This window comes from Gekko japonicus, unplaced genomic scaffold (assembly GCF_001447785.1).
Source record: "Gekko japonicus isolate JY-2015 unplaced genomic scaffold, Gekko_japonicus_V1.1 scaffold1254, whole genome shotgun sequence".
NCBI classification, from domain to species: domain Eukaryota; kingdom Metazoa; phylum Chordata; class Lepidosauria; order Squamata; family Gekkonidae; genus Gekko; species Gekko japonicus.
The window spans coordinates 429009-435571 of NW_015167088.1; the positions used below are offsets into that span (position 1 = coordinate 429009).

Consider the following 6563-nt stretch of genomic DNA (forward strand, 5'->3'; position numbering starts at 1 on the left):
CACCCACGCCAGGCATGCTGGGGGCGGGGCCACAGTCATCCAAGGGAAAACTCTATGGTGATTCCATACACCAAGGGTCAGACTAAATTAAGTGTCTATTTAATACCTGAGGGGGGGGAAACAGGCCTCTCTTGGCAGGGAGTTCTGAAGGTGAGAAGCCATTACAGAAAGCACCCTATTTCTATTCTCACTCAGTAAAGCAGCAGATACTGGAAGAAGCCTTCTCTGAAAATGCCAATGAACTGCAAGGTTAAAACAGCATTCCCAAACACTTGAGGGTTGATAACCAGCATCTTGCGTGTGAATTGTACCTGGAAGACATTAGGAAGCCAGTGCAGATTCAGGGTTGAAGCTTTCAAACAGCCTTCAAGAGTGGCACCACACAGAGCACTTTGCAGTAACCTGTCTTGGAAGTCCTTATTCATGTCCTTATTCTCCATGAAAAGGTACAACTGACATAACATGTGTTAGTGATGATAAGACACTCCTGGCAACACCTGGGACTTTAGGAGCCGATCATGCCCAGAACAAGTAACCGCGTCAGTATTCTTTATTAAATAAGAAAACAAGTATTGTAGCCTGTCTTGTGTTGATTCAGATTTACTTTATTAAACCAGCCCGTTACTGCTCCAGATACTGATTCAGAGACAAGACCAGTACTCTTGAATTTGGTGATAATGAACATATCACTAGCTGTTATCAGTAAACCAGTGTATGCTGGTGACAAGTCATTCCAAAGTTGCTCCCCCCTTCAGAATCAGACAGAAAACCGATGGTATTAAGGACAAATTAGAACCCTGAGGAATTCAACAGAGTAATTCTTGGGAAGGAAAGCAATCTTCACTTCTCCTAATAGTAAAGTGGCTGGCTTCAGGCATAATCATAAAAGCAGGAAAACCAGTCCACCCACAGACAAGGTAGGGGATTTTAGTACTTGGGGGGCTCCCCAGATATGCAGGGGGGAAAATGACTTTGTAAATTAACTTAGGGGGGAAACCCTGAAGAAATGGCCTGATGACTGAGCATGTCCAAAAGAATATCGACAAGGGCGGGGGTGTTGCGCAGTGCGTTTGAAGCAACTTTCCAGCACCACCAGCCACCAGAACTTTTCCAGCCACTCCAGCACTCACCAGCATTCACTGCAAAGGAGGTTCTGTATAGCACCACACCAAGACAGTCCTGTGGTAAACTATATGCAGATTTATTTACAATATATACACTCCACTGACAAACTGCTCCGCCAAACACCATATCCAAAGAGAAGAAGATACAGAGCATGTACTTGTCCACTTTGTCCAATCAGCTTCGTGCTGAGTCATGATGTCACCACATACCTTATCTGGTCTGAACCGGTCAGAACTTAGCAGCAGCTTGCCTGCTGTCACTAGCCTTGTGTGTGGCGTGTGGCAAAGTCAAACCGGGCGGGGGGGGGGGGGGGGGGAGATTAGCCTGCCCTAGTCCTTGGGGATTATAGAATCCTGAAGGGGTAAATTCTAGGAATGGGGGATTTCCAACTTGTTTTTTCTTATCATTAATCATTACAGGCCCCAACTTGTTCTTTTGAATAACTTTGATATTAAGAACTTATCAATAGGATGGCAAAATAGGGCCTTCCCAAGTATGTAGAAAAGGGCAAAAAAAAAATTCCTCACCTCTTCCCCCATAGGCCTGGTCTGATGAGGACTAAGCATGCTCAGTGCCATTCGGGAGATATGGAATACTGAGGGCAGATGAGCATCAGATAAAAAAGCAAGGAAGGAAAACAGGGTTGATAATCAGTTTGCTCCCCCCCCCCCCGATCTAGTCTCCTGGCATGAGATATGTGGGTTGGACCACACATTTCCCCCCCTTTCCCCTGCAATTCCTTGCAGACCTTCAATTTGTATTTCCCAGCACCATCTTCTAGAAAGACAGCTCAGATCATTGCAGAACCCCTGGAGAACAGGGCCTTGCATTCCGACCAAATCTCGTAATCTCTCTAGGCAGAGTAGATTATTAATAACACCAAACAGCAATAAGAGTTACATTAAAAGTTTCACACAACCCTCTGAATCTCAAGACACAGACTTTCCACCAGGACAACTAAACTGAAAGAATCTAGAAAGTGTGCATTGTGATGAATGCAAGGCTGTTCATCCCAGAGTTTGAGTGATTTCATACCTGACAATGTAATGGTGCACAATAAATTAAATCAAATTAGTTTTCGGCTAAACATTAAGAAGAACTTCCTGACAGAGCAGTTCCACAGTGGAACAGGCTTCCTCGGGAGTTGATGGGCTCTCCTTCTTTAGAGGTTTTTAAACAGAGGCTAGATGGCCATCTGACAGCAATGCTGATTTTGTGAACTTAGGCAGATCAGGAGAAGGGCAGGCAGGAAGGGTTGCTTCAGTGCCTAGTTCTTGTAGCTCTTTCTTACACACCCAGGGAAATGCTGATCGCCACTTTGGGGTCAGGCAGCAATTTTTCTCCGGGCCAGTTTGGCCGGTAATCCTGAATTGCCATCTTCTGGACATGGAGCGAGGGGTCACTGGGTGTGTGTGGGGTGTTTGTGAATTTCCTGCATTGTGTAGGGGGCTGGGCTAGATGACCCTGGAGGTCCCTTCCAACTCTATGATTCTATAATTCTATGTGATTTTAATTGTATTGTATTTACTAGTGTAAGCCGCCCTGAGCCTGCTGTAAAGCAGGGCGGGCGGGGTATAAATCAGATAAATAAATAAATATAATGACAGAATAATGGTGCACAATAAGTTTCTGCTGTTCTCAGTTCATGCAAGATAAACAACCACAAAAAGCACAATTCAGCCCAGATCTTCAGTGAACAATCACAGAGCCAAGATCTTCAGTGAACAATCACTTGATAATGAGCTTCGTTAACCATAGTTGTGCACTGTCTTAATCGGATAGATCGTTAATAAATTATTAACATCCAGCCCATTTGAACATTTATTTGTTCAAATTATTTACAGTCTGCCTGTCTCACTTGTACTGATTACAAAGAGTGAGTCAATACAATCGACAGATGGGATATTCAATAAACAATAAAATAGGATTTGGGTTGTAGAACCAACCAGAACAGAATTGAAGCAAGGCACAAATATTACCATGACACATTAAATGATGCATAAATTACATAGTAGTATCCTAGTTTCAGCAAACCATACACAACTCTATTGCCTGTGTAGAAAAGCCCTCTTGAATAATTCAGTTTTGCATAGTTTGTGGAAAGCCATGAGAGTGGGAGCCTCCCTTGACCGCCTGAAACAGGCCATTCCACAATGGAAAAGGCACGCATACAGGCTGAGGCAGTTGTTGATTTTGCCCATTTGCAGGATGGCACCCACAGAAGACCCTGCTCCGATAAGTGAAACTGTCATGGTGGAGCTTAGGCGGAAAGGTGACCTCACAGATATGAGAGTCCAGGACCATGAAAGGCTTTGTAAGTGATAGCCAGTACCTTAAATTGAGCCCCAAAACTGATGGACAGCCAGTGGAGTGACTGCAGAATGGGAGTAATATGCATGCTCCATCTAGCTCCCAATAATAGCCAAGCCTGGCATTCTGCACCAACTGAAGTTTCCGCATTGATTTTGAGGGGAGACCAATGTATAGTACATTGCATAGACTACTCTTGATGTTACTGTGGTGAGGATCCAGGTGGTCAGATCACCTGTATCAAGGTGAGGGACCATCCTTTGGGCTAGGCTCATATACTGGCATTCCAGCCACAGAGCCAATTCTTTTGACCACAGAGGGTAGAAGGTTAGCTGTTCCAAGGTCTCACACATTTACTATTTCAGTGCTGCAACTTTTGAGAGAGAATCCAGAAGCTGATAGTAAGAGTACTTCAGGTCATAGTCCATATCATACCAATAATTCACTAAGAAAAAAACAAAAAACAAGACAGATGATCTTCAGGGCAACTCCTTTCAAGTAATATTCATACCTACTTTTTTTATTCATTTGGCGTAATTTTGTGAACAAACGGCAGCACAGCCTCAACACTGACTGGTAGCCATTATGCTTTATATGAGAAACCCTGTATGAAGGGGACTTGGGCTCTATTCTTAAGCTAAGCTAACAGTACAGCAGCCATTAAAGCAGAGCTATGTGGAAAACTTGGAAGCTAAGCAGGGCTGACCCTGACAAGTACTTAGATGGGAGACCTCCTCGGAATACTAGCAGTCGAGACGGAGAGGCAGGCTTTATTCAGCCACCTCTCTAAATATCTTCCAGGCCCCCAGTAGGGGTCAGTGCACAGCTTCAACACCGACTGGTAGCCATTATGCTTTATATGAGAAACCCTGTATGAAGGGGACTTGGGCTCTATTCTTAAGCTAAGCTAACAGTACAGCAGCCATTAAAGCAGAGCTATGTGGAAAACTTGGAAGCTAAGCAGGGCTGACCCTGACAAGTACTTAGATGGGAGACCTCCTCTGAATACTAGCAGTCGAGATGGAGAGGCAGGCTTTATTCAGCCACCTCTCGCCACCTCTCTAAATATCTTCCAGGCCCCCAGTAGGGGTCAGTCACCAGAGGTCACCATGACTTCCAGGTGCGTGCGCGCGCGCACACACACAAATACAAAAAAAAGTTTTCCACATAGGAAGCCACTCCCATAAACAGTTTGCCCCATGGGACAGCATCCAAAGAATTTCATTTCCAAGGTACTACCACATTGATGGTATATGAACTGGTCCTCTTGGGCAAGGAACTTTCGGTCACTACCCTGCTTACGCCTCTCTACTTGTGCGAAGTATGCGGGGAAGGGCAACAAGCGGGACGAGTGGGAGTGTTGTGTTGTATTTCCCCCCCCTCCGGCGCGGCCTATCGCTACAAACTGCGGCGTTGGAACCACGACCCGGAGTGCAACAGCACACAGACTATCTGACCGGCAGCGTGGGGTCGATTGGGCCGGGGGAATTGCAGAACAACGCGGCGGCCCTGGCGGGAGCCTCTTCTTCTATACTTGAGGTCCCTTCGGGCTGTCCTGAATATCTGCCTGCTTCCCCCTGGAGCGGACCGGGACCGCCGGCCCAGGACCATTGGCCTGGGACCACCAAGTCGGACCGCCGAGACCTACCGGGGGTGCCGCGGTGCAGCGGGGGGCCTCTTGGTGCCGGCGGAGCGGCTACGGAGGGACCGGAGGCCTGTCTTTAACAAGGTGTTTCCCCCCATCCTCTTCCTACTTCTGGTGGGCTGCTTTCCATTACAACTATGTACAGTCCCGTGGTGTTAAATTGGAGCTTCTTAGTCTCCTAGGATTTTCCCCTACTCAGTGGCAGAAAAGATGCTTGATAACATTAAATCCTGGGCTGAGTACATCGTGGAATGAGCTGCAAAGGATCCATATAGATTTCTAGCCACAGTGATCCTGGCTCTCACCCCCTTATTCTCAGCAAGTGCAGTACTTAACAAGGTTATGTAATAAACTTTTTAAAAAGTTGCACGTTAAAATATCACATTACTGTATAAGTAATTGATTTTCATGTTCTTTCTTATTGGGATTTCTTGCCAAGCGCTTAAAGTCATACTGAATCACAGATCAAACTGGAGTGCAAAATTCAGTAGATGTATTTGGTAGATCGAATAGTTAATATTTTAGCTGATAACTAGTGGAGCCAATTTTAATTCTTGACACTGAGTTTGGACAGCAGCTTTTTAAAGGTCATTCTATTCAAGATAAGGGTTCAATTCAAGTATGTTAGCTTAGCTTGAATAAAACTTTGTTGGTCTTAAAGGTGGCACTGGACTCAATTTTTTTTTAACTTTTCCTTTGTTACTGTAATAAAGACACAAGGTAGCACTGATGCATCTTGCTATATCTGCTTTGTGCATTTTGTATGGAAATAGCTTCTGCATTTTCAAAGGAGGTTGTGGGAATGAAATATGTCTCAATGTACAAATATGACCTAGGAAACCAGGCTGGTCTGGCTGTTGTGGCAAACAACTTTGGCATACACCATTATTCTCACCTGCTATGCAGCCATGTGACTGCCGAACATGATGGAACCAGAGAGAAGGGAGATACAACATCTCTCCAGCCTTCACAGTACAATTCAAAGGCTTTGCCTGAACATATTCTGGGTATCGTTCTAAATCTGGATTTAAAGGGTCCAATGGAATCCAGGGTACCTGTGAGGATAGAAGATTACATAACACAGATATCTTTCAACAAGAGAGATATGCTTAACTCCCCAAGCCAGAAATTAATTACAATTTTCCTCTTTTCTTACGTGAGAAACACCTGCCAGTGGATCCTCTCCAACTATCATGCAAGATGAGAACATTTAGAACATGCCCTTCTGCTGCCCTAAAGCAAACCTAAAGGTCTTCCCCCAATTACATAAATTATCAACCATGGTGGATTCATATGTGGACTGCACATGCTTAAACCACTATTTTTCTTTACATGTGAGAAAATATTTCTGACCCAACTATGCACTGACATGTACATTCCCCGTGCATCAACCATACCACACCTCTAATAATAGCCACTGAAAACTTGTTTCACCAGTCTTTTTGTGATGACCTGTCATTACTAAAGCAATTTAACAGGAATG

At 44.8% G+C, this 6563-nt stretch overlaps 1 protein-coding gene across 1 annotated transcript in view; it reads right to left on the reverse strand.

Moving 5' to 3' along the window:
• LOC107111822 (cytosolic phospholipase A2 beta-like) overlaps positions 1-6563 on the reverse strand; it is a 235253-nt gene that overhangs the window by 222605 nt on the left and 6085 nt on the right. The gene's annotated exons all lie outside the window — the stretch shown is intronic.